The sequence below is a fragment of the Haemorhous mexicanus genome, chromosome 2 (assembly GCF_027477595.1).
Source record: "Haemorhous mexicanus isolate bHaeMex1 chromosome 2, bHaeMex1.pri, whole genome shotgun sequence".
In the NCBI taxonomy this organism is placed as follows: Eukaryota; Metazoa; Chordata; class Aves; order Passeriformes; family Fringillidae; genus Haemorhous; species Haemorhous mexicanus.
This window is the reverse complement of record NC_082342.1, coordinates 44,760,280-44,786,235: the sequence shown is the minus strand read 5'-3', so window position 1 is coordinate 44,786,235 and position 25,956 is coordinate 44,760,280.

Genomic DNA, 25,956 nt, shown 5'->3' with positions numbered 1-25,956 from the left:
CATGCTCCATTCTAGACACTAAACTGCCTTTCTGAATGCCTCAGGAAAAACAGCACTTACACACAGACAACATTTGCATCTTCCCTTAAGGGGGATGAAGGCTCTCCTTTATCTGAGGGAAGGAGAGCACAGTTATGATATCCTCTTGGAAAAACAGCTGGTAGAGTTACAAGCTGGACAGACTGGCATTCTGGAAGAAATTGTGGCAGTGTTCCTCAAATATGTACTTCTCCTGCTGAGATGTACTGATGGGACTAAAGTCAGAGCCCTTCTTTCCTGCTGATGTTGCACTTGGTGCTCAGTGCCTGTCTCCTGCTCAGCTCATTATCTGGGACTGAAACCCCCTTGTTTTGCCTTCTATCCCAAGGCTGCTCCTTTTACTGCTTCTGAACACTGTTTCTGTTTTTGCTTCTTGTCACTGTTTTGCCGTTGCTATTTCCAGTTTTTCAAACACATCTCAGCACTGCAAGATTTCTTCTCCCTTGAGGTACAGCTGCATCAGCTGTGGGTCACAGCACAAGTCTGAGCTCTACCCCAAACCTCGTGATTTTAAAACCCCAAATCCGAGTCTGACTAAAGGTATTTTGTAGGAAACTAATCCCTGTCTCTGTTTATAAAGCCACTTATGTCTGAATTACACTTGCTTGATTCCCTCTACAGTTAAAGCAGAAGTAACTACTGTGAGAGCAAAATTCATCTCATTCTGGTAATGATGCTTAAAGTAGGTCAGGAAAATTTCACCAAAAACATGTTCCATATGATGGGGCTCCCAAAGTGATTTTCTCAGATGTTGGCATCTTTGCTGTATATCTCTAAATCTAGATAAGAACTAGGAGGGTATTATGTCAGAAGAAGAAGAATCAGGAGAGTATTATAGTGAAGTATCCTGTTCTTTTTCTCACTGTGGAAGATTACTAGCAAACAGAATGAGGGTCCTTGCCTAGATGGGAATTTTGTTGACCCAGTACAGCCATTCCCATGCTCTGATGCATGCCCATCTTTTATCCCTAAAATGGCTTTTAAGGTATATATTTGCAAAACTGGTGGCAGAGGTCTAAACTGAAAAATCAAAGTATGAGCTGCCATTTGCAGTCAGAGTACACTGCTGGGGAAGAATAAAGTCACACGACCCCTCTACTTCATAAGGCTTCATCCCTCTTCCTTGACAGTGAGGATTCTTTTTCTCTTCTGCCATTTACTACCTGGTTTTAAGGACTTTCTTTCTGCTGTGGGACCTGTGTCACAGCTTGGTGTTACTTCCTCACCTCCAGCATAGAGCAGGAGGTCCAATAGTTTCTTGAATAAAAATACAGATGTTAATACCATACTTCAAATGTAGAATTTTTTATCATAAATTACCATAATGTATATCATGTACAAGAAAAGAAAAAGAAGGAGAGAAAACTTACAAAAAATCAAGCAAATATTAGTAATTTCTTCTTCTCTTAAAATTATGAACACACCAACTGAATAAAAATCAGGCCAAACAGAGAGGTTGATATCAGATGAATTTCATGAAAGGAAGGAAGTATGTAGTTATTCTAAATTTACAAAACCACTTTAAATCTTCTTATGAAGCCGTGATCTATTTTATTCAAATTGGATCCTATTTTCAGCTCATTTAAAATTCAACAATTCAGAAAAATCACACATATTTTGTCTGTCAGTGAATAGGGTGGAGATAACAAAGAGAATGGGACAGCACTCATATGGAGATGAGGGATAGGAAACTAAGTAAACCAAGTTTGCAGAGAAAGGATTTGACACTATAGATGTGGTTTCTTGCTTATGAAGCAATAATGTTGCTGTGACAAAGCCATGATTATAACCTGAAAGTAGTTTTATCAGTCAAGCAGAAGGGCAGAAGCTGGGAGGCACCTCAGGAGACTGCCTAGTTCAATCACCTCTCTGAGGGCAAGGTCTGCTAGAGAGGGTTGCTCAGGGCCATGTGCAACTGGGTTTTGAATGCCTCCAAGAAGGGAGCCTTTAGACACTCTCTAGGCAATCCGTTTCAGTATCTCACCACCCTCACAGTGACTTTCTTTTTTCTTATCTGTAATGGTATTTTGTGCTTAATTTCAATTTGTGTCCATTTCCTCTTGTCCTGTCACTGATCACCACAGGGGAGACTCTAGCTCTGCTTTCTTTACTGCCAGCATGAGGGATTTATACCCTGTGCTGAGATCCCCCAGAGTCTCTGTCTGTCCATGCTGAGCAGACCCATCTCTGTCTGTCCTTGTATGATGGATGCTTCAAGCCCTTAATGGCCTTCACAGCCCTTCACTGCACTCACTCCAGTATGTTCATGTCTCTCTTGTACTGGGGAGCCCAGGTCCAGACATGTGAAATCCTCGCCTCGGATCCCCTGATGGGGAGACCCCTAAAAACTTCTGTGCCAGAATTGAGAGACAAATGGGACTTTGGTTTATTTTGGTCTTCAGGTTGTTGTTTATTTTTTCTCTTATCAGCAGTTCAGTGTGCTGTCTACAAACCAGACTTAGCATACAGGGAGAAGGTACCAAAAGTCACAAGACACACAGGTTCAAGGTCTTTTAAAACTATTTTGTCCAATTAATTCTTAGAACGTACTTTATTTCTACCTTTTTACCAATAACTTATTATTTGTCTGTTCACATAATGTCTGCATCGAGGCTCTTTGTAACCAATCACTCTGTGCCACCAGCACTGCAGAAAATGGAATAGATGAAGGACAAAAAGGAGATCAGACAATGCCCAAAATCCTCCATCTTGTCTTCTATCTACCTCCATACTAAATCTCAAAACTCTCAGTTTTTCACCCTGTGATAAACTAGACTACTATCTATTCCACACGCTTGTAGATTCCAATTCATCCCAAAGCCTTGGAAGCTTTCTTCATGGATGAAGGTTAAAAGCAGTGTTCTCCTGGGGATCAGGACTTCTCAGGACAGGCAGAGAAACATTCCCTGCGCCCTGGGTTCCAACAGGGACACAGCATTCCAGATGTGTCTCACCAGTGCTGAACGGAGGGCAAGGATCATCTCCTTCCAGCTGCTGGTGATGCTTTGCTTGATGCAGCCCAGGAGGCTGGTGGCCTTCTTTACCTCAAGGACACTTTTCTGGCTCATGGGCAACTTGTTCCCTGCCAGGACCCACGAGGCCTGCTGTGCAAAGCTGCATTCCAGCCAGCTGGCCCCTGGTTGGAGGGTACCACTGATGCTGCTGATCCCTCTCTCAGGGCAGCTGAGGCTGAAGGTCACGAGGCTGCAGGTCTCAGAGAGGACCCTGCCACCCTCCCACTTCATCCTGAGGCTCTGCAGGGTCCTGGCCTCCTCCTGCTGTGAGAGTTCCCTGTGGATGCTGTGGTTGCCTCCTCTTTCCCAGCAGCAGCAGGCACCCTGGTGTTCCTCAAAGGGTTCCCAGGAGTCCCCCGACAGTGTCAGGAGAAGTTCCCAGAAGACAGGCAGGATCTCAAAGCACAGCCAGAAACCACTGCCTGGACTGTGGTGTCTGCCAGCTGTGCTGTGGGGCTCTGTGGGACTGGAGGGAAGCAGCTGCTCTTGTGCAATATTTTTTAGGAAAAAAAGAAAAAAAAAAAGTGCATCAAGGAAAGCTAAACACAAACAGAGGAAGACAAATTACTCTTCTGTGGATAATAATATACACTTCTAAAAATACTTTCAGAGGTCTTATCAGTCCTTGAAATTTCTGAGAATGTTTGGGAATATTGATATATGAGTGTATAATTGTGTTAAAGGCCACTGAACACTTTTCTCCTTGGAAAGGAGAGATCAGATTAAGTCCTGTGGTTCCAGGAACTGTCAGTTCTCATAGTTGCTGCAAGTAAATTCTTAATGGAGTGTTGTGATAAAGCTGAAGTGCTTTATTCTCTTTTAGCATGTTGATTTTTATAGTAAAATTTATCATGGAAAGCTTTAGTGAGAAGAGTCTTTTTGATTCATTGAAATGAAAATCCAGATAATACCCAATAATTCTGAAGTGAATTTTTCTAGAAATTTCACTTCATGGAAAGTTTGGACATTTTATTTCAGTTTCTGTCAAAAGGAAAACCGAAGAACTAAATAGGCATGCAGAACAGAAATTCCGGAATTTGGTCACTGTAGCATTCTTTGAGATAAAGGTGTGGTGTTTCTTTCCTCTTCTGCCTATCCTACTAATTTCATGTCTCTTATCAAGTTACATTTTGGTAATAAAGTCTGTACTGGGCAAGTAGATTTCAGTGTGTGCCCTAATGAGCTTCATGTGGGAACAAAACCTCTGCGTTTGCAGAGTTGCTTGCATAGATCTAACATTTCTGGTTGCACCTTTCCTGCTTGCTGAGTCTGAGCAGCACCACTTTATAAAGGTCCAGATTTTCCCTGCAGTCTCTTGCAAAGACTGAATTGCTTGAGGATGAGCGCTGTAATTGAGGAACTAGTAGTTTAAATGCTGTGATGTGTAACATTCTTACTGTTTTCTCCTTTCTGGAGAATAGCTAATCATAGTGAACCGATTTTCTGTTGGTCTTGACAAGGAAACCATCAAAAACTTGGAGCAAACAGAACTGTGGCATTACATTCTACAAATTGATGGTAGCCAGAGAATATGGACAGAACTGATTACTCAGGCAGAGGACTCAGTGTGGTACTCAGTTTCTCACAAAATAATTTTTGATCATTTTTTGCTGTAGCTATCTTCTTTGGAAGGCTCGTTCTTGGAAAGTATGTAATTTTCATTTGAAGATATTTTCCTATTTGAAGATTATAGGATTAAAATCCCCCGAACATACTGTGAGTAGCATTTATTCCTGCTTTAATGTGACAGGCCCATGAAAGTAAAACTATTTTTGAGGAAAAAAAGAAATATTATCTGGATCTAAATCCTGAGGTGGAGGACTGGACAAGTAAACACAAAACTTTCTCAGAAATGTGTTCATTTTTCCTAATTAATTGGGAAATTAATTGGGAAATTAATTAGGAAATCAATTGCCTCTTGGAAGTATCATTCCAATAGGTAGGTATGGACATGAAGGTTTTTCTGTCTCCTTGGTTCTTCCTCTATCAAGCATCTCATAGATTGTTTTCAAGGGCAGCCTTTAAATACAAGCCCCATCCTCAAAGAGCTGTAATTTTAAATGCATCCTCCTACCCTGCAGGAAAAAATTGGTGTGAAGGTAGGAAGGAGCTAACTTTTAGTATAGGGAATTTTGTTTCTATGTTTTCCTTAAAGAGGTTCTCTCTGAGGAATAAATAAATTGTTATAGAAAATTAATACTGTTTTAGGAAAAATGAAATTAAAATAATTTATTTTTGTTTGTAGGAAAAATTTACTTAGAGAAATAAGAAATAAAGCTGAACCTTTCTCATAAAATTCAAACACAGTATGATTTAATATTAACTGGGAATGTTTTATCCCATAGGATTGAGTTTGGGATACACAAACATTCCATCATGTGCTGGAATGAGGGGCTTGCTTCATCTTCTTAGCCGCATACTCAGTTATTTTCCAATTGAGATCATTGAAATGTGATCCTACCCTGAATAAAAACAAACTCTGGGCTCCCCCCCCAGTATGAGACTCGTTGTAACACAGTTTTATTTGTATGCCATGTCATTCTGTTTCACACATGCCTTTTTTCTGTGAATAACAACAACTTTTAAAGGGACTTCTCTAAGAGACAACTACTGTGGGTCAAGGTCACTGGAATCATATCTCCCCAGGAGACACATTTGGAGCATCCATCATTGAGAGCCTCGCAGATGTTATTATGCATCCCTCATTTTTGGCACTATCATTTGTTTCTCTGTAACCACTGCAAAAAAAGTATTCCACTGTCATTTCCAACAGTAGTCAGAAAGTTAAGCCAGAAAGTTAATCACTGGAAAAGTCATTACCAGGTCATCCTATGACTTTGTTCATGCCCAAAGCAAAATTATCACTACACAGTTCCACTAAATGCCCTTTTTATTTTGTGGCTGATCCCTGAATTTTGCTTTTTGGGTTTCTCTTCTCCCCACCCACTCCCTGGGGGGTATCTGAGAACCCTTTTTGCTCTGGTTGCCCTCTCTATCCCATGGATGCTGTGCTTCCTACCCAGGAATATCACCTGTGTACATTTGTGAATGCAAATTAAATCCTGTTTTAGCTGGTAGGAGGGCTGAAACAAAAGCCTGGGGAGCTATGTTTGCACTTAACTTTGAAAAAAAAAGTTGAAATAAGTGAGAATCTTGCTGTAGTTTAAGAGACACTGAAAACTAATGCTTGTATTTATCTTTTCACAAAATTAAGCACCTGGAATGCACAAAATTTCAGACCAAAGCATTACTAATTTGGAAATATAGGAGTTAAAATCTCTGGCAGACTTTAAAACATTTCATCACCATTCAGAAGAAGATGCCAAAACCTCAAGATAACTCACAGGAATTCTCCAGTGCTAAAGACACTGAGCGTCTCCTTTGCTGCTGCCAAGCCTAGCATCTTTCACTATAAAGTATGACAGTGAAATGACCTTTGAGAGACTGTGTCTGGTAAGCTGAGATCAAGAGTGACATCAGTCCTGAAACAGCTGCACGATGGGTGATGACTGATAATTTTTTCAAGCCATTTGATTCTTCCATTAAGAACCCAATTTTCAGAAGAGCTCATAGCTCAGCAGCTCCATCTGCAGCTCTCAAAGCTAAGGCCAGGCTTGAGAGAACACCTCCCTATGGACACTTCCCCCCAAAGTTGTGGAAAACCTCGCTAGTACTGCTCCCATGTGAGTTGGTGAACACCACAGCACTAACCTGGTGGAGAACCAGCTGGTACCTAAGACCTTCTCTTTGCTTGCTTGTAAATACCTTATCCAGCACTGCCCTGACCCATACATAGAAAACTTCAAATTTTGCTTAATATGGTTTGGCTTCTGAAGAGGTTCTAGAAGTGGAAAAGCAATTATGTAGCTTAAACTTGAAGTGCATTAAGAGATTTGTGTCAGGAAGTTTTCACAGTGGTTTTGCTCTGTGCCTATATTAAACCAAGGCTATTAATAGGGCTGAAATGTTTTGGTAAGTCTCATGAACTTTCACATCAAACTGGGACAGAAACTTTTTTAAGACTTGAAGAAACTCTCGTGTACTTTTCTGTGACTTGCTCTGCTTACCTCTGTTCTTCTTGTTTACTAGAAAAAACAGGAAAGGGAAGGGTCAAAATGAAATTTGAGGAGTTGTTCTCACGGTGATCCCGACCTGCCTGACAGCCAGAGCCATCAGACATTGCCTGAGTACTTAGTTTTTCTTTACAGAAGAAAGGAGCAAGCATGTTCCCAATTACAGCTGGTAACCACATGTCCTGGGGTGACTTTATTATTGGATTTGCTTTCTAGAGGGATCTCAATTCAGAGGTTTTCTCCAAAATCTGCCCTAAACCAGGACACCACAATAATTAATCCAACAAATATAACTCATTTTTAATTGGCAACCACTAACAATACATTTTGAGAGATGTGTTCATTGTTTGAGCCAATGAATACTCTACTCAAAAGTAATGTAAGAGATAACTAGATAGATTTGTCTGAAATATCAAGGGTTGGACTTATGCCAAGGTTTGATTTGCTGTTTATTACTGCAGGTATTACTTCAAGGATTCAGCATGCTTAAGAACTATGATCATTATGTCAAGTGATGAAGAGAATCAAAATAATGTTACTCCAAAAGAAGAATGACTTTTCATATAGTGAAGGTTCTCAAGCAGCTTTTTTAGTCTTCAAACGTTTTCCTTTTTTTTACCAGCATGCTACCAACTTGTGTTTAAACTCTGCTTGTCCTCATCACAGGCATCCACATTAACATACAGGAACACATGCACGTGATTTTATGGAGGAACAGTTATACAGTGTTTGTTTCCATTGGTTTATTCCATGAGGAATGGTTTGTGTTCTGTTTCAGACATTCCTAACTGGGTTATCTCTTGCAGTCATTAGCCTCTTCCACCAAAATATTGGATTATGCATCATAACTAAAATTAATAAATTGACTAATTCAAGACATCAATTATTATAATTGTCAAGCATATGTTCCTGAAAACATTCTCTTCCCCTGTGCCTGGGGAGACTGTGGGGCTGTCTTTATGGAGAGTCTTCCTTGCATCTTTATATTTATAAAGCAGAGACATTGACATCCCCAAATTTGACCACTGGTGTGTCCTTCCTTCTCATCCACTCATCCATTTTAAGGTGTTTCATCTATGAGTCCCACTTTGTCCACAGTTTCTAATTGGATCTGCAATACTTTCTGTCTTGGATTTCCCTTGAAGGACCTTACACTATCCAAGAATTTGCCCACACATCCCTGTTTCTCTCTCATTTCATATTCACTCTCTCATTCCTACCTTGTAACCTGTTCAGTATGTCTCTGGTACTATTTCTACACAAGAGACTTTCAAACAAGAAAAAAGATAGAACTGACACTATCAGCCTGAACAGAATTATGTTTAAAAATTTTTTAGTCTTGTTACCATGATTTCATGTCTTAATATCTTCCTACCTTTCAGATTCTGTAGATTTGGGTTTATTTTTTATGTTTGGTTTTGTTTTTTAATTTGAGAAGAAACTGAATAAAGCAATTTATTTGAGCTACCACAGAATTACCTGCCTTTCTCTATGTTTCCATAATTTTCTATACTAATTTATGTATGGTTTTGAACCTTGTAAAGATGAATAGATTATTAGTGAGCAGCAGAGTTAAGTGTTAAAATCTCAGATAAGTGGTTCAGATTAAAGTGAAATTCTGTACTTCTGATTTAAATTACAATGAGGACAGAAAACAAGATCCAAAAACTATTTATTTTGATGATTTGTAAAAGTGTGGTATTACAGGGAATCAAGTTACACATGGTAAACAGGGTAAGCAGGCAAATAACATAAATCCAAGAAAGATCTAAAAAGCAGAGAAGCAGAGTAACTAGTTATAAATAGCTTTGATTCAAAAGCCTTAACTTTCTTTCTGTTTTGGAGCACATTTCACAGCAGTGTCTGATGTGCCTTGAAGCAAAGCTGGCAGGAAATGTAGTAGACAGTCATGTAGTGTTTCAAATATGGTATCCCAGACCCCTGCCCTCAGCTGTGCTATAAATATAATCTTAGCTGTCCCTCCAAGAGGTGATGCAGCCTCCCAAGGAGAGCTGCCTCCGTTCTGGCACTGGGTGCAGCCCTGGGTATCAGGATGACTATCCTTGTGCCCACAGAGAATTCAGGTTTCCAAACGCTTCCAGGAGAGTGCCCATGGATCTCACTGACACTTCACAGGCACTACAAAAATGCACAGCATTGCTTGCATCAATGATCCTGGTGGACTTCCAGATGTTTTTTTCAGCATCATATGAGTGTTTGTCAATTGCATTTGCCTATTAATAGCTTGCCTATTAATAAATAGGAACTAGAAAATTAATATTGGCTTTGTTAATTAAACACACTGTCCTCTGTTTAGTACCCAAATGACAAGGCAGCTGCATACAGCAACTCTCAGATGTCACCAATTTTCTTGAAATAAGGCTACGTGCTGCACGAGTCTCGCCTTTGTGACAACTTCCCTGTTTGTTGATATTAAAATCCACTTCCCAGGAGCACAAGTCTCATGCAGTCCAGAACAGCATGTACTGAGCAGAAGTCATACTGATTTTGGAGGCTCTTTAACACAGCAATGGTAGCCCACAAAACGAAATTTCCATTTTCTTGCTATGTAGTTACACTAACGTGAACACAAAAGAAGTTTTGTTCACACATTTACTAAACAAGGCCTGCAAATTACTACCCCAGTCCCACCCCAGTCCTAAGTAAAATTCCAGTCTCTTTGAGTTTTAGGTGTAAAGCTTGATTACTAAAGACTCCATCCTGCCTGGGAAGCTGTGTAGTGTCAGAGTAACGAGAGCCCAAACCAAGCAGGAATGTCTCAGGAGAAGGGATGAGTTTGCAGGCTGACAGGGTGTCTGGCTGGCTCTTTGTTAAGATTCTTTGAACATCCAGTCACTCACACATGTTTTACCTGACAGTTCCTGCTACTAACTATGATACTAATGTCTTTTCTAGATTTAGAATACCACCTTCAGAACTCATTTTTGCCTTTAAGGGTCTGTATAAATCCTACAACTCTAGGATTATGACTAATGATGAGGAGCCACTGATGCATACTGAAGCACAAATAATATATTGGTAATAAGGTAGCTCAGGACAGCCGAAAATTTTTGGAGGCTGCTGACTTTATAAACAGAAATAATTTCAATAACTAATAAAAATAATGTAATAAGGACAGTCTAGTCAAATGTCTGTGTCCTAATGAAGTGTCTCATTTGCAGCCAGGCTCGAGTAAACATCCTTCAGTTTGAAGGAATTCCATATTGGTATGGTGAGGAAAATTTAGAACGCCAGACTTCTAATATTGGTTTGTTCATGTCTCTTGTTGGAAACTTAAAAAGACTAAATTTTAAGACAGAAAATTTGAGCAGTTTTCAAGCATCTCAGGAATAGTTTCCTAGATGTTCAGCCACACATCCCTAGAAAATCATTCCTAGGCAATGGATAAAACTCATCCTGTACTATTTGGTTCTGCCAAAAGGTCCCAGATCATGGTGGCAGGCAAGACTCATTTTCCTCAGGTCAGCGTAGCCAGGGCTGTGTTACCCATTCCTCCACTGCCTGAAGAAGAAACATTCTCAAAGTTACTCCATCAACTTGTCCTCCTGTGCAAAACCAGTGCAAAGGTCCAAGGTGCCTAAATCATGCCATATTTGTTCTCCAAGTTATTTGCTGACATACACACTGAACAAGGTCACTGACTTGTAGAGGGGCAGAAAGAGGCTCTTAGCCTGGATCAAGTTGAAATGCATTAAATTTTCAAGGGATAGAAAGAAGTATGTGATGTTTCAATTCCTTGGGAAAAATTCTGAAAAAACTCACAAGGGAACGAAAACCTTCTGTCAGTCCAGAGTCAGGTATCACTGTTTTGTCAGTCCTTCTGGTACATTTGCTATTTTGATGTTATAGGCACATTCTCAGTACATAGGTCATGTGAACATGACTTACAAAGCTCTATTTTTAGTCTGAATGAATACATATTTTATGAGAGGAAGAGTTTTCTTCACAAAAAGAGCTTGCAAATGATGTGAGACTTAGTTTTTTCCCACAGACTCTTACACGTGTTGCAGACATTCAGAGTAACAAAAGTGTTTAATCTGGCTGGCTAGGACAGCTGCATGAGTTAAAATACAGCTCTAAGTTCATTGGTAGATGTCTCTACAACCAGATGTTCAACTTGTTCATCCTCTTATGCACTGAGTAAATTAAAGAATAATCTGTGATTACATTATGCTCTGTACTCTATTGCACTGCAGATTGTAGCAATTGTCTCAAAAACTTCCCAAAAGCTGAGGAACTAACTATAGCTCAAAATACTCTCAGTTTGCTCTGTCAACCTTCTTTCCTCATGGAGAAAAGGTTTGGTTGGTTTGGTTATGGCTGGATAAATGTTATATGACAATTTTGGTATGTGTTACCCAAGACAGCATTTGCATGCAAAAAAAAAAAAAAAAAAAAAAAGGAAAAAAAAAGGAAGAAATTTCAGTTTGTTATGAATGCTACTAATCATTTACCCAGTGAAACTATTAGTGTTCCAAAAAAACCTGATGGTAGCCAGCTGCTGTTCCTCTGCAAATTGCAGAGTCAATGTAGTGATCAAGCAGCCTGTGCTGGTGTAGAGCAGGAAAGGAGACAAGTACACGTCTTTCCAGCCAGCTGTTTTCAGCAATTGCCAGCATACTCACTGCCTTGGGTAGGCAGAGTCCATCTGCCTGTTACCTACTAAAAGATCATTTAAACCTCTACAAATGCTTTTTCTTTGTTTAGTGTTTGAGCAGTCACTTGCCAATTTATGAAAGGCTGGATGAGCATCTGGGAAATGGAAATCATGTCCCTGTTTACAGAACAAATGGTTCATCACAACTGCCCTTACTGGACTCTCTTTTGCTGCCCTTCCCTGCTTGCTGTCGCTGCCTGGGGTGTTGACACCAGCATGTATGCCTGGTCTGCCAGTCAGACCATGAACAAATCTAGTGTTTGATTTTGGTGGTTTGTTTATTTGTCTGTTTGTTTAATATTTTTCAGGGTTTTCCTTAAAGCCTTTCCCAGGCACAGGGTGGGAATCAGCAGACAGGAGAGAGAGGGCTCTGTGTTATTTTATATCATCATCTTTACAAACATATTTTAGACTCAATCCATAGCCTAAGCATGGACTGAATAGATCTGCAAAGATTAACGTAGAAATCAGGGAAAATGAAGTTACCTGAATTAAACTAGCCCACACTTGTTTCACTACACAGATAAGCCATCAGCCCTTGGGGAGAAGAAAGTTTTGAAACATGAGATTAGGAGACCCAGGACACAGATTTAGGATTCTACCAGTTTAATTGCTAATTGGATGAGAGTTTAAACCTTATGTAGCTCAAGCAGATGCAGTTTTTACAGTTCCTTATTCACCTTCATCTGGAAAACATCAGTTTCTTCCAGGCTACTCAGTTCAGTGTTATGACTTTGCAGCCTAAGGATGTAACAGTAGTGAACAGCACAGCTTTTCAGAAAAGTTGAAACAAGAAGCAGAAAGAAAGAAAACAAGTATGTCTTGTTCATACAAACAGGATTGGTTTTGGTTTCATTCTTCCCATTTGGGAATGTGAAGATTAACTTAGAAATAAAAATACTGTGTTGGTAGCTGTAGATACTTTGGTTGCTACAAAGAGCAGCCAGAACACAGAATAGTTTCTTTTTATGTATAATTTGTCATTGGCTTCTCTGTGAAATATGCAGAGGAATCTTGAGGCCTTTGAATTGCTAATAACTCAGGAAGAATCTCTCCAGCCTTAAAAACAGGGGTACTTTAGTACTTAAGACACCAAGCTCCAAAGAGCTTCCCTGTTTTAAGCATTCACCAATCCAGCTTTTCAGATACCTAAAAGTATCTGTTAAATTTGTTTTAACAGGTAAAAATCCACTGTGTGTATATATATATATATATATATATATATATACACACACACACACACACACATATATATATATATATATATATATATATATATGTAAAGTAGGCAAAGAGACATAGACCATAAAAATTATATTTATCTTTGGATATTTATAAAAAAATAGTCCTCAGACAGAGGAAATTTTTTTTTTTTTTTTATGGGAAAGGGAGAAATTGTGTCTTATGGATGCTTTCTTCTTATGGAATCTGGGCAATGCATACACTCAGAGAAGGAGATTTTTTCTTTAGGGGGACAGCTGGAAACATGGGTGTTAAAGGACAGACCAAACAATTGTCCAACTATTTATGTCCAGTTGCATCCTTACAGGTAAATAGTGTTGCTAGAATACCTATAATTCATTAAATTACTGTAATTTTTGGGAATATTTAAATATTGGCTTTGCTGAGTCATCTCTGTATGGTGTCATTTGTTTCTTCTATACTACAGCTTTCATTACTCACTGACTATTTTTCACTTGATGCATCTGCATACGTTTCATTAACATTAATGAAAATTCCAAGTTTATGTCAGATGGAGTCTAAATCTTCGAGACAGGAAATAATAGCTTTAATATTTCCTGTGAAGATGTCTGGAGAGAAGACAGGTTTAGTTCTAATAGCTACTTCTTCCTTCCCTGCTCATTATGTCCATGTAGTTACCTCTAATTATAAATTGCTGTTTTCAGAGCCACCGTACCTTTATTCAAGGATAAGCACATTACACTTAGCCAGAAATACAATTTAGATTCTAAAATATGAAACAGTTTGTGGGGTGCTTTGGGAAGTCTTAGAAACGTCATTTAGGTTAGAGAGATCTAGAATAATTCTGTAAGCACATTCAGATTTCTCAGAAGCAATTACAAGGTCAGTTGTACCTCTGTAGCACGACAGGACAAATCCAGGTCTTGTGATGCCATTGTGAGTCTGCTGGCTCTTACCTCATTTATTCTTGCCTGCAACTGTTCCTGAGTTTATAATCCTCTGGGCACGGGAGACCAAGGATTATTAAGAATCTGTGTTTCATTAATTTATCATTTACCTGTCTATTCCTGTTTATCATCTTAGGTTTAGCTAAAATACAAAAAATAATTTAGTTTTAATCTACTGTAGAAATTCTGTATTGATAACATTTTTCATCTTTTTTTTTTTTTTTTTTTACATCAACAAGTGGCAAAAATGTTTTCTAAATTCACCCTGGATAGGAGCCAGGCTGCCAAAATCTTATTCAATTTGAGACATAGGCACCTAAATCAAAGCTGTGTGCATTTCACCTAGAGAGCAACCTAGACTTGCAGCTTTCAAATATTGCCTAGTCCTGTAGATACTTACCTACCTAGCCTGAAGACCTTCAGATATCCCTCACTAGCTCCTCAAACATGCTCCAAAGGGGAACAAACATTCCTTGGGAGGATGAGCAGGCTATACTTACATCATAATCCAGGTTTAGGCAGACAGTCATCTAGTCTGTGCAACTCCTGGAAGAAGAGGCTTTATATATGTTTTTGCACTTAACCTCTAGTGGATAAAGCACTCACTGCCATCTTAAACTTCCTCCCTGTCTATATTTTTCACTCACTCTTCCACCTCTGAGAAAATGTCCTCACCAGCACTGTTGTTGTTGAACTGGGAATTCTTCCTACAGCTCCTCACAGATCAATGTCATGAGGGCCAAAGGAAGAACAGAGATAGGGAGTCTGATTCCAGCCTGCTTCTAGGCATTCCTGAGAGGCTAATATTCTGATTCAGGGCTTAGATCCCAAAGGCATTCTTTTCAATAATCCCCAATTTCTTTCTCCTTTCTGTGTCAGATGTGCAGGATGGATACTGCACTAGAATTGGCCTGTGAAAAACACCTGCATACTCAGACTCCCAGTCTGAAGGGTTAGAAGGACAAAATCTGATTCTATTGAAATGCTGCTTTAGGCATCTGTAACTCATCATTGAGCTCAGGCTCCATTTTTAAACATGCTTGTGATAGTTCTTTAAAGATGAACTGACTTTTTTTGCTCCCTGTTTTTATTGGCTAAGACTTGCCTTAGTGTTGCCATGATGATTTTGCCATAGTTGAGGTGCCAGAACTGTGTGAGATGTAACAGGACACAAACCTGTGCTATTCAAAGTTTATATGTTATGTGTAGTGGTGTGCTTAAAGACAGTTTCTTCTTGTAGTTTGTCTCCCTTTGTGATTCTGTCACTGTTTCAGTTAATACTGTAAAAAGAATATTAGGATAGCATTAATAGAAATAAAATTGCCTCCACTGCAAAATGCCTTTTCTTTTGCTTAAATTTTCCTATTTTTCTTTTCTTTCCTGAACTGTAAAGATTTGCATTAATTAGAAATCACTGTCCCTACATAACTCTTAGTTCCTGATACTACCTCTCTTTTGTAGCAAATTCTCTGTTATATATTCTTCTGTTCTTCCACATTTTTTTAAATCCTGCCCTCCAGTGCTTCCATAAGAACAAAACCTAACAAGCCAAGAACAAGAAAGACAAAACCCAAAAACCATAAATTCACTGGCTGAGCAAAGCACAAGATGGTGCAATCTTTTCTTTTGGAAAGGGAAGGAAAAATATTTTTGAGTAATGGAGAAAAGGAAGAAATGCTCAAAGCATCAGTGGTAGCCAACACTAGCACCCTTCTCCAAGAATGTAGATCTGAAGTTGTGGAAATCCTTAGGCTAAACAGGGCCTAAAACTCAAGGTTCCCTTTTCTCTGTTGAAAGGACTTGTGATTAGGTTATGAATCCTATGATTTTTTTTTTTTAGAAAAGCAGCAATTACTAGATTTTTGAGGACCTGAACCAGTTATGAGTCCCAGAAGAGGCATTATTTCTCCTGGTTTTTGGATAATGATCCACAGCAGGCAGTTCAGAATCCCGAAGCTTAGTTCAGAGTGTGCTGATATAGAACAAGAGATTAGGATGCTGAACATTAAGTGAGGGGCACACAGCAAGTTTTGGTGCTTTCAGGATCGCTGAGGCAAAGCAAAGGCATTTATGGCCTTTGGATCCCCAGGCTCATGCAAATGCTGTTCCAGATCACTGCAGCCCTTTGCTGTCTGTCCCCCAGCGCCTTCTCTTTGTTCTCTTGTACCTGAAACCTGCTTAAGACAGTACTCTGCAGTCAGGAATCCCAAACACTTCAATCTATGGCTATGCTCGTGCTGAGTTATTAATCCTGCCCTCTGCTCATTCCACAGCCATGGCACATTAATCCTGGCTTGGAAAACTTTCAGAGCTCCCTGTAAGGATACAGCAAAACAGTTCAAAGAAAAGAAACCTGTTCAGAAGCTGTGATCTGATCCATTCTGGGGAGGCAGTTCCAGCTAGCCACAGGATAGCTATTATCTTCCACCATTCAAGCAAGAAGAAACAATTAAATAAGAAAGCCCCAAACATAAAACCCTACAAACTTGTAATGCTGGGGAGAGAAATTTAGTACCTGTAGTGCGATTTAAAGAAAAGCAGCTTAGCAAAGATTAAAGAGAATTAAAAGCAGCAAGTTCTACCTGCTGCCCAAATTTATGTCAAAGATTTGTGTGGTACTTGCTGCTGAAGTTTGTGGATTTGAAGACTAAACTCTGGAAGAATAATGCTCGTCTAGTTGACAGAAGGTATTTTTTCATATCTCTGGAATTAAAGGCATGCCCAACCCCAAACCCTGCAGCCAGGAGCATCTGACAGTGCTGAGGATGTTCCAGCATGAACTGCAAGACTGGTACTTTTCTCTCCCTTAAGTGAGCTGAACATGGGATTGTAACACTGTGCTACATTCTCTATCTGAACACTAGAAAAAAATATGTGAGTTAGCTTCTGTCTTCATGGGTCGTTGCAGACCATTTCCTTCTCTTTAATGTTCATAGATAATAAGATTCACAAAATACCTCAATTTTAGCCTATGTTGAAATCTAATGAAGTCTACCACAGGTACAAAATCAGGCTAATACCAGTGGTGAAACCCCACAGTCTTCACTGGGAGAACATCCAGGCCAAATAGGGGTGTCACTGAAAAATGAGACCCTGTAGATATGAAAAACTCTCACCTCCCAAATTTATTGAAATCTGTTTTGAAGATTAATTTTCCTTACAAATCTTTGACAGAGTAAACTGAGGGCTCCTCTCAGTACTGCCATTGGGAATGTCTTGCTTCTGAACTATTGCTGCTGCTGCAGATCCCCCACAGCTTGGTTGCACCTGGTTCTGACCTGACTCAGGATGACACAAGATGGACATTCTCACTTGGGTGCTAGGGCAGGTCAGTATGATGCTTCATTTGGATGCTTTCCCTCTGTGTCAAATTTGGTAGTTACAAATGCTTTGCTTTTTACTGAATGGAACACGATTGATTTTTTTATTTCTTAATTGCAGTGGCTTTCTGAAATCATTTTGATTCTGTAGAAAATATCAGGAGCAGATGTTCTTTTTGGACTGTTACTCATCTTCATTGTTAAGTGCTGTGTTGTCTTCAAATTAAGTGACTGACACTGTTCAGCAGTCATTGCTATTGGGTGCTAATGAAACTAAAACCCAGTTAGAGTTTAAAGAGCATTTAAGTGAGGTGTGGGGGAGATGTGGAGCCTGGGGTTCCTTGGGTTGGCAGGGCAGGGCCTGGCATCAGACCTGGGCTTTTCTTAATCACTACACATTAGTGACTAGGTGTTAATTTTCTTCTCATAAGCAAAAGCGGTTACTTGAGTATTAAAAAGTCCATGGATTTCAAGTATTACAGCCTAAGTTCTTGTGGTATTTCATTTGAGACATAATGGGAAATTTGTGTTCTCAAGATCAGATGTCATGAATTTGACCTTCATTTGCAGACACAGTTTTGTTTCCCACCTAATTTTTTTTTCATATTCGTCCTTCTGTTGGTCACAATCAATTAAAAAAGCCTCAGCCTAAACCAAACAAAGTTGACAGCAATGTGGAAGATGATGACAAAATAAAGAAATACATCTTTCATTATAATAATTTATGGATTCCTTTGTTTAATCTGGTGTTTAATTAATTTTTTAAGTAAGCTTACTCAAGGTTATGAAAAATTGATTCCTGGTAATTTATATTGACTACTATTAAATTTTATTTGAATTAATTAACTATTTTCAATCCAATACTTGAAGAAAATCTCAAAGGTTCTATTTTCAGAAAATATTGCTTCTATTCTCCTTTGGACATACTTACCACTCTGTTGAGCTAATTCTCAAAAAATAATCAAAAGGCTGATAGAGGTACTGTAAGAACCTTCTGACCTTTCTCTGATGCTCCCAATGAGGACTGGTACCAAATAGATTCCCAAAGTCTTGAGTCACTTGCTTAACAGCACAGAATTGATGGCTCAGTAAATTCCAGATGTTGGTGAAATAATTACATTTCTATTCTGGACTAATAGATTTTTGAAATGTAACAAATTACATCTCTGTCAAACATGGACTCAATTAAAATCACCTGCTGATTCGATAAAAAATAAACCAAAAATTAAATAGCAATGAAAGCTATCATTTTGGTACTGACAGTTTATGGACAAGTCTTTCCTCAGTTTCCATAACTCCTGATCATCAAATAAAATGCCCATATATAGACTGTATATCAATAAAAGTTCTTATTCCACATGACAGTCAGCAGCCCTAGCAAGCCCATTGCCCTCATTTTTCAGGAAGCCCCAGGACTGACATATCTAGATGCCCAAGTACAACTTCACAAGCTCCTCAAACCATGACTGTTTGCTGCCAGCAAAACTGATTCAAAAATTAGCAATTTTCCACTCTTTTTAGGGAAAATATGGAAGAATTTAAGCAAATGTGGTCTATTAATACTTGAAATCCCCAGCCATGTGGGTAAACTTTAATGTGTTGGCTGAGAATGGCAGAGTGACTTGAACACACTTTGCTGTTCATCCTCCCTACACTGGCTCTCCTTCTTTGCCAGGAGTGAGGGACAAATGCCCGCCTCTTTGGGATGATAATGGAAGGATACTTGATTATTTGGTGGCAGAGGTTTAGACTTTCAAAGAGCTGTCCTTTGGGAAGTATAGGAAAATTTAATCAGTGTTGCATGGGGACAATTTCATGGTAGTGAGTAGAAAGTATGTCTTGGTGCATGTTTTTTTGGAAGTGGTAAGGAGGAACTGACTGTTTTAAAATAATGCCCAATGCCTCTGCCTCAGGGCATATAGGGTCTTTTTAAAAAACATAAGTTTTATTCTGGTAAATCCTGCTGCATGCCTTGGGTTGATTTACTTTCTTCAGCAAGTTGTACAGCCGAGTCCAGGCCCCTGCCAGGGAAATAAAGCACTGCTTTGAGATGCCAGAGTTGGAGTATCTCCCCTAAATATTTTTCTTGTGTTCAATTTGGGAAACAAATACAAAAATCCACTCTCTCTTAAACCCTCTAGGCACTGTTAGTGCCAGAATTGGAAGTGTCAAATATGGCTCTCTCCACAGGCACTATTATGTATCTCCAAGGCTTTCAGACAACTGGCTAACTAAGAAGATGAATCACTGTCATCCATTTGAAAGGTGGAAAACAAAGAGCATGTCAAGGATGGTGTGAGAACCTCTCTTGCAGTTACCTTTGAGCTCAAACTATTACAGGCTCTATAAAAAATTGCTTTCCTACAGGCAAGGTCACTCCTATTAATTTTTATGAATTGCCCTCAGTTCCTTGAATCCATGAACTATGCAACAAAAGGCAATCAATAAGCTTCACTAAATCAGTGTTTCAACCTTTAATTATATCCACAGCCTTTATGGAATCAGCTCTGCTTTAATTAAAGCTTATTGAAATTGATTCAGAACAAACCTTGGACAATATGTGTCAATAAATAATGTCTTTAAAGGACAAAGTTTTAGAGGAAGGCTAAAAGAGATGATGGATCACTGGACCTATTTCTGGTCATTCTCTGTGCCAGGAAAGACAGTTTATCATTTTTGTATTGCATCAGTGAGAATTCCATGTGCATAACCTCTCTAGTTGTGAAATTTCAGGAAATTCAGTGGTCCCCTAAACTACTGCAATTTCAGGTTTTCTGGATCCCCTTTTCCTCTGGTTTTGTTATTCTCTTAGTGACTGCTCCTGATGCAGACATGACTGACCTAACCTTAATTTTCTAGCATCATCTCAGCAGCATATATCTCACTGTAGGCTGCAACCCCTGGCCAGAGGTGTCTGACATGACCTTCTGCTTGACCTCCAGAAACCACTGGTGAAGGACTCTGTTCTGACAGGCCTTGTGCAATACCAGCCTGCTCTGTAAGGCTATCTCAGAAAATTGTGGTGTCTCAAACAGCACAGAACTTGTGTTTAGTGAACTGAGTTGAGCTCAGATTTTCAAGGTAGCTGCTGTTGAGGAAAAACCTAGAACTCAACTTCTTTCTGCTAATTGATTTGCCCAAGATTCTTTGCCCATACGAAACTTTCACTAAAACCCTAAGAATAATTGACACAGTTCCTAGGAAAGAGTGCTAATTTATAGTTAGAATAGTGCTGTATCACCTGTGATGGCAGCACTCATTATGGGTCAAAATCTTGTCATTTAATAGTTATCTAATTTTTCTTTGAGCTCACTTGTCACCTTCCTCATATCTAATAAAATAAGAATTTTGAAATACAATTTTTGCAAGCTAACAGATGAAGTAATGCACTAGTTCCTCCAGCACTTTGTTTTAGCTCAAAATTTACATAATATAGCTATAATATTTGGCCAAGTTTGAAATTTTCTCTCTAAATTTCTTTTATGACATAGGATTCAAGTAGAAATAAACTTAATGGTTTAGTTTAGGTCTGGAATTTTATGTTTTCTGGGTTTTATTTTTTTCATTGTGAAAAATTATCTGTCAATACCTACATAATCTTTTAGTCAATTTCAAAACATGAAGGTACCTCGCAAACTTGTAATTTTTTCTTAACAAGAATAAAGATATTCCTCATCAGTTATCTTCACAGTTGGCATAACTGAGACCTGCCTTAGTTACTGTCTTAGCCTACATTGGTGATGAAATTGTAATAGCTTCAAAAGCCTGTTTGTCAAGAACTTTCTTATTCAAAAGTAATTTTCTAAAAAAGCAGCTGCAATTAAATTTTGTAAGTTGCTGAGATAATTTAGTAACTACTAAAACAATTAGATTAAACTATTAACTATTCAACAGTAAAAAAAGTTAGCATATTTTCAATAGGAAATAATCACTTCTTTCACTTATGATTTTATATTCTGCTATGCTGAAATAACTTCCATGAGAGAGAGCACCAGTCACTTTCATACTCTTCCTGAGAAGAGTATAAAAGCCAAGTCTTTATTTCATGTGATCTTTCAGAAGATTCTTACTGGTGTTTGAAGATGTCTGATAAAATTATAGGGGAACGCAATACACATTTCATGATCTCAAGGGCCTTACAAAAAAATATTACTTTGCAATTTTCAAGATGTATTGTTCATATAAAAACTTCAACATAATTTCTCATTTATTTAGGGAGAGCCCTGATTGTTAAGAAATGTGTTTTGAGTGCTGGCACACAATAAATCGCTGAGTGGCTGGAATCTAACAGGAGTCAGAAGTTTTGTTTCTTGCTTCCCAGCTTCCCCCTTCTCCTGCATTCCCTCTGCCTTGTGCCATCTTGCACCCATGCTTGGTAACAGCAGCAACACAAAGCTGTGCAATTTCCAGCAGAGAAGGCTGGGAGCTGGGAGGCTCCGTGGTTTGCACCTTGGGCACAGCTGTAGAGGGTCACACCAGAGCAAAGGTGCAACCTCCTTGACAGCCTGACTGCCAAAATTCCTAACCCTAGGATATGCTAAGGATGTAATTCCTAACCCCATGAGGATATGCTGCCCAGCCTTGTGGTAAAAATGGCTCTTATTTTTTTCAGGTTGAACTTTATTTATACTTTCATCACAGTCTTATCATTGCAGGACTGTAAGACTTTTTGCCTTTCTAAATCAGACAGCAAGCCCCCCCCTCCAGGGACTGCCAGGCACCTGGAAGGGTAAAGGGTGGGTTGTGGATTCTTCTCTTCATTTAGAGATCAGCTTAATCTACCTTAATATTTGTCTGCCATTGTTAACCCTGAAGGGTTTTTTATAAGGGATGTAACTGTGATTAATGGGTGATAAAATTATCTTTAAATAAAAATTAGGCAGTTAATGTAAGTTATTGACTTTATTCTCTAGTTATGTAGTGAGGCTTATGCTTCAAGTGATAGAAAACTACTTTCTGGCTTTAGTAATTGTTCATCTTCATTTGACAGAGATTTTCTGTACTTCTACAAAGTTAGTGACACTCTGTTGAGATATTTACTTTCTGACAAAGACAGCAGAAAATCTAAGCCCTATAACTTAATCTTGTAACTCGTCCCAGTATGATCAAGCTATATAAATAAAAACAGGCTTCCCACTAAAGTTAGTGGGAAACCTGAACAGCTCTTAAGCCCTAATTTTGCTGGAACTACTGCATGATATTTTGATACGAGGAACTTCTGCAAGGTTGAAAACTGAGAGTGACTGTGTTTGAAGTAGTGCTTTTATTTACTCTTTAAGTAAGTGCTGACATGATGGCTGATAGCAAAGCTGGTCTAGAGATGATGAATGAACCAAAACCAAGATTACACCTCTTCCAATGCAGACTTACTTCAAGCAAGCAATTTTAGCACAAGAAGATTTTGCAGCCTGGATTTGCCAAAAGATGCAGTCCCACTACTTTCTCCTCTCTTGCCCATACTTCCCTTGCTTGGCACTGGTGCACATCAGGTTTTGTGACGAGCTGATTCAGCTCCTTAAAGTGGCAGAAAATGACACATTTGTTTCTGGTGGGCTCATTCTTTGATGATTTAGTGAGAGGAATTGGTTCATCCTGATGGCAACTAAAGTGGTTTCATGGGAGGGGCTGTGATGTGAAACCAGGAGAGCTGAATTGGAAAAGGAGGAGAAAAAGAGGGAAGAGGAAGCAGGCTTTACATTTTGGTAATAACTGTTAGAGCTGCTCAACCCATTTGTAAAACTTCAAACCCATTAGAGTGTCTGTTAGACCACTCCATTTCCATAATGTGTGATGATTAAGGCATCCATTTGTCATCCCTTCTAACTGAACTCCTGTTTGCCTGAAGTTTAGGCAGTAAGAAGACAGAACATGTTAAACAGGGCAAAAGATGACTTTGAATAATGTGTTTAAAATATAAAAAAAGATGTACAGAAAAGAAATTCCAAGGAAGATGTAATTTGGAAAGGGACACATGAACAGCACAGAAGGTAGCATGAACAAAAGAATTAAAGTTATGGGTGCTTACTCAAAGCTGCAGGGACAAACCTGAGGCTGATGTTGAATTATTTTGTGTACAGGATGAAAGCCAAGCTCTAGCAAGTGTGTATGTGAGCAGATACAAGGCATGTAAGCCTAAGGCATGTGTCTGTTCAGTGGGAGACAGAACTGGGACAGAGCATGTTTTGACTTTCTGTTCTCACTAGTATATTGTGCTTTACTCAAAAGTCTGTCTCTATTTGCAGCTAGTGAGCTAAATTTCATTTCATTGTAAAGCATTTGAGGGAGGGGTTGTAGAGTTCTGTAATTTTCTTTTTATTCTTGTGGGTGCAGTTGGCTTTCTAATATTTGTAAGTACTAAGCTGTTTAGTATCAATTCTGCTATATCAGTTTGATGAAAACATTTGGGCTTTTCCCCATTTATTATGTAAATTAATTATTTCTATCTGAGGCAAGGGAAGATATTATAGAATATATCAAGGCCACAGTGACAGTCCTGTAATTCCCCTGATCTTACTGAAAGAAAATAGTCCTTTTGGTGTTCTGCAGTGAGTGAGAGAGCTAATGTATTCTGAAAACCATTCTGTGTGCAAATTGCATCTCTGTCCCTTCTCTGACAATAGCAGATATGAGAGGCTATATTTGCAGTCCAACATCTCACTTCCATGTAGAGTTTGGCAATGCAAGAGTGTATGAGAGAAAGAAAAGAGAATGTCCTACACACCTGGGATTTAAATGGAAGGAATTTTAACCAAATAAGTCACTTAACAGCCATAGGCTCTAATGTACTTGCAATGGGAAAATGAGTTAGCTGGGACTGCTCAATTTCTGTTAGATTTGGCCTACTACCCAGCTCATGCTAAAGTTTGGTGTGTGCTGGGAGCAGTGCCATCAGGTCAAAGCAAGGAAAACATTTAGGCAGGACACCATGGCCAGAGACAGCTAAAGGTCATCATGTGGCCACTGCCACCTGCAGCTTGCTGTCTCCTGCAAGACCAAATTCCAAGCTCAGAGTTATGTTACCTTGCCCAAAAAGTTTTGGAAGCAGATCCAACAGCAGCTGGACTGCTGAGCCTTTTGTGCTCAGTGTGATAAAGGGCATAACTGAGGTGTGGCAGAGGACTGAGGATGAGCTCTCTCACTAACTTGCACATAGGTGCACAAGGTACAGGTTCTAAGTTGTAAATTAGAGAACTTGTGAGTTAGGAACCTCATGAACTAATCAATGAATCAGTGAGTCACTTGTTAGACTAACCTGCAACACAAGGGTTGAGCCCTTGTTTGTCATGTTTGTTTCTTTTTTTTTTTCCTTTCTACTAAGCTGATGAAAATAAATTTAAGTTACAATGTAAATTGTAGATTTGAGATCCAAATGCACTGTGAAAGTCAGGCTCCAGGAGGGCTGCTTTCAAATACTGTCACAAAAAGCTAATTTCATCACTTCTTGGAATTAGTGTTCAGAGTGCACTGCAGTGATGCTGCTTATCATTACTTCAGCCAGGGCTTTGCTCATAACTAATATATGAAAACAGTGATGGATTTACTTCTTGGAACTGTGAGCTTCATCAATTAATAGGTCTAGATCTTCTGAGATTTGTTCCTGTTCATTAAAAAACACTGAACAAAAAGATCCTCAAGAAAACAGACCCAAAACCACTCACAGAACAGAAAGGAAAAAAAAAAGAAGGAAAAAAGAAAAGAAGCATAGTGAGTTCAGTCAAATTTCTGACTGGATCAAGCATGTGAACTGGGGTGGTAGCATGTCCTAAGCAGCCAGAGAGTTTTAAGGCTTTCAAATGGTTTTGAAGCCATTGGGCAATATTGATGACGCAGCTGCAAACCTGTGGGTATGTGTTGGCTAAAACTTCTCTACCTCTGAAAAATGCAGCTTTGCTTTTGGCATGTCACCCCAATGACTATCATGTGTATTTTTTAGTGAAAGACAGTGAAGGACTTCTGAGTGGGGCCTCTATTTCAGGAGGCTGTATCCAGTTCCTAACACTTGGCTGACAGATTCAGCAGCTTACACATAAATTGTAGCTATGTTAGTAACTCTGCTAGACAGATGATCCTTGAGATGTCATGTTTCATGTCAAGTGCCTGAATTTTGTATCCTGCATTCTGTGTGCAATTTCCCAAAAGACAAAACTAGATAGAGGGATACAGGAATTCTGTAGTCCATGCAGCTCTCAATACCGCTCTCTTTTGGAATTGCAAGAAAAAACAAAAACCAAAGCAAATCAAAACAGCAACACAAAAAAACCCCAACAAAACAAAACCAAAAACAACCTCCAAAACTCCCCATTAGATTCGATATAGAAAGATGCATGCTAAAAAATTATATTTTTAGGAGAAGGAAACTCTGCTACACAACTTGACATAATAAGCCCTCATTTTAGAGCGTATTCTTTCTCTATAACCTTGTTTAGAAATCAGTCCTTAGCTCAAGTGCTGCCACTCATCTGATGTCAATTTAGCAGAGCTGATGGACGTCCCAGTTCCTGGGACAAGAGGTTGAATCCTTCCTTAGCCCAGTTGTGCACAGCTGCAGAGAAACTTCAGTGATTCAGGTGTGTGTTCTTAAGGGGGTTTCTTACAGCTGCTCATGGTGCGGTAAAGAAATTCCTGAAATCTCAAGTAATGTGCAATTTCTGTACTTCAATAATAAAGCTAAGTTTAGCACCA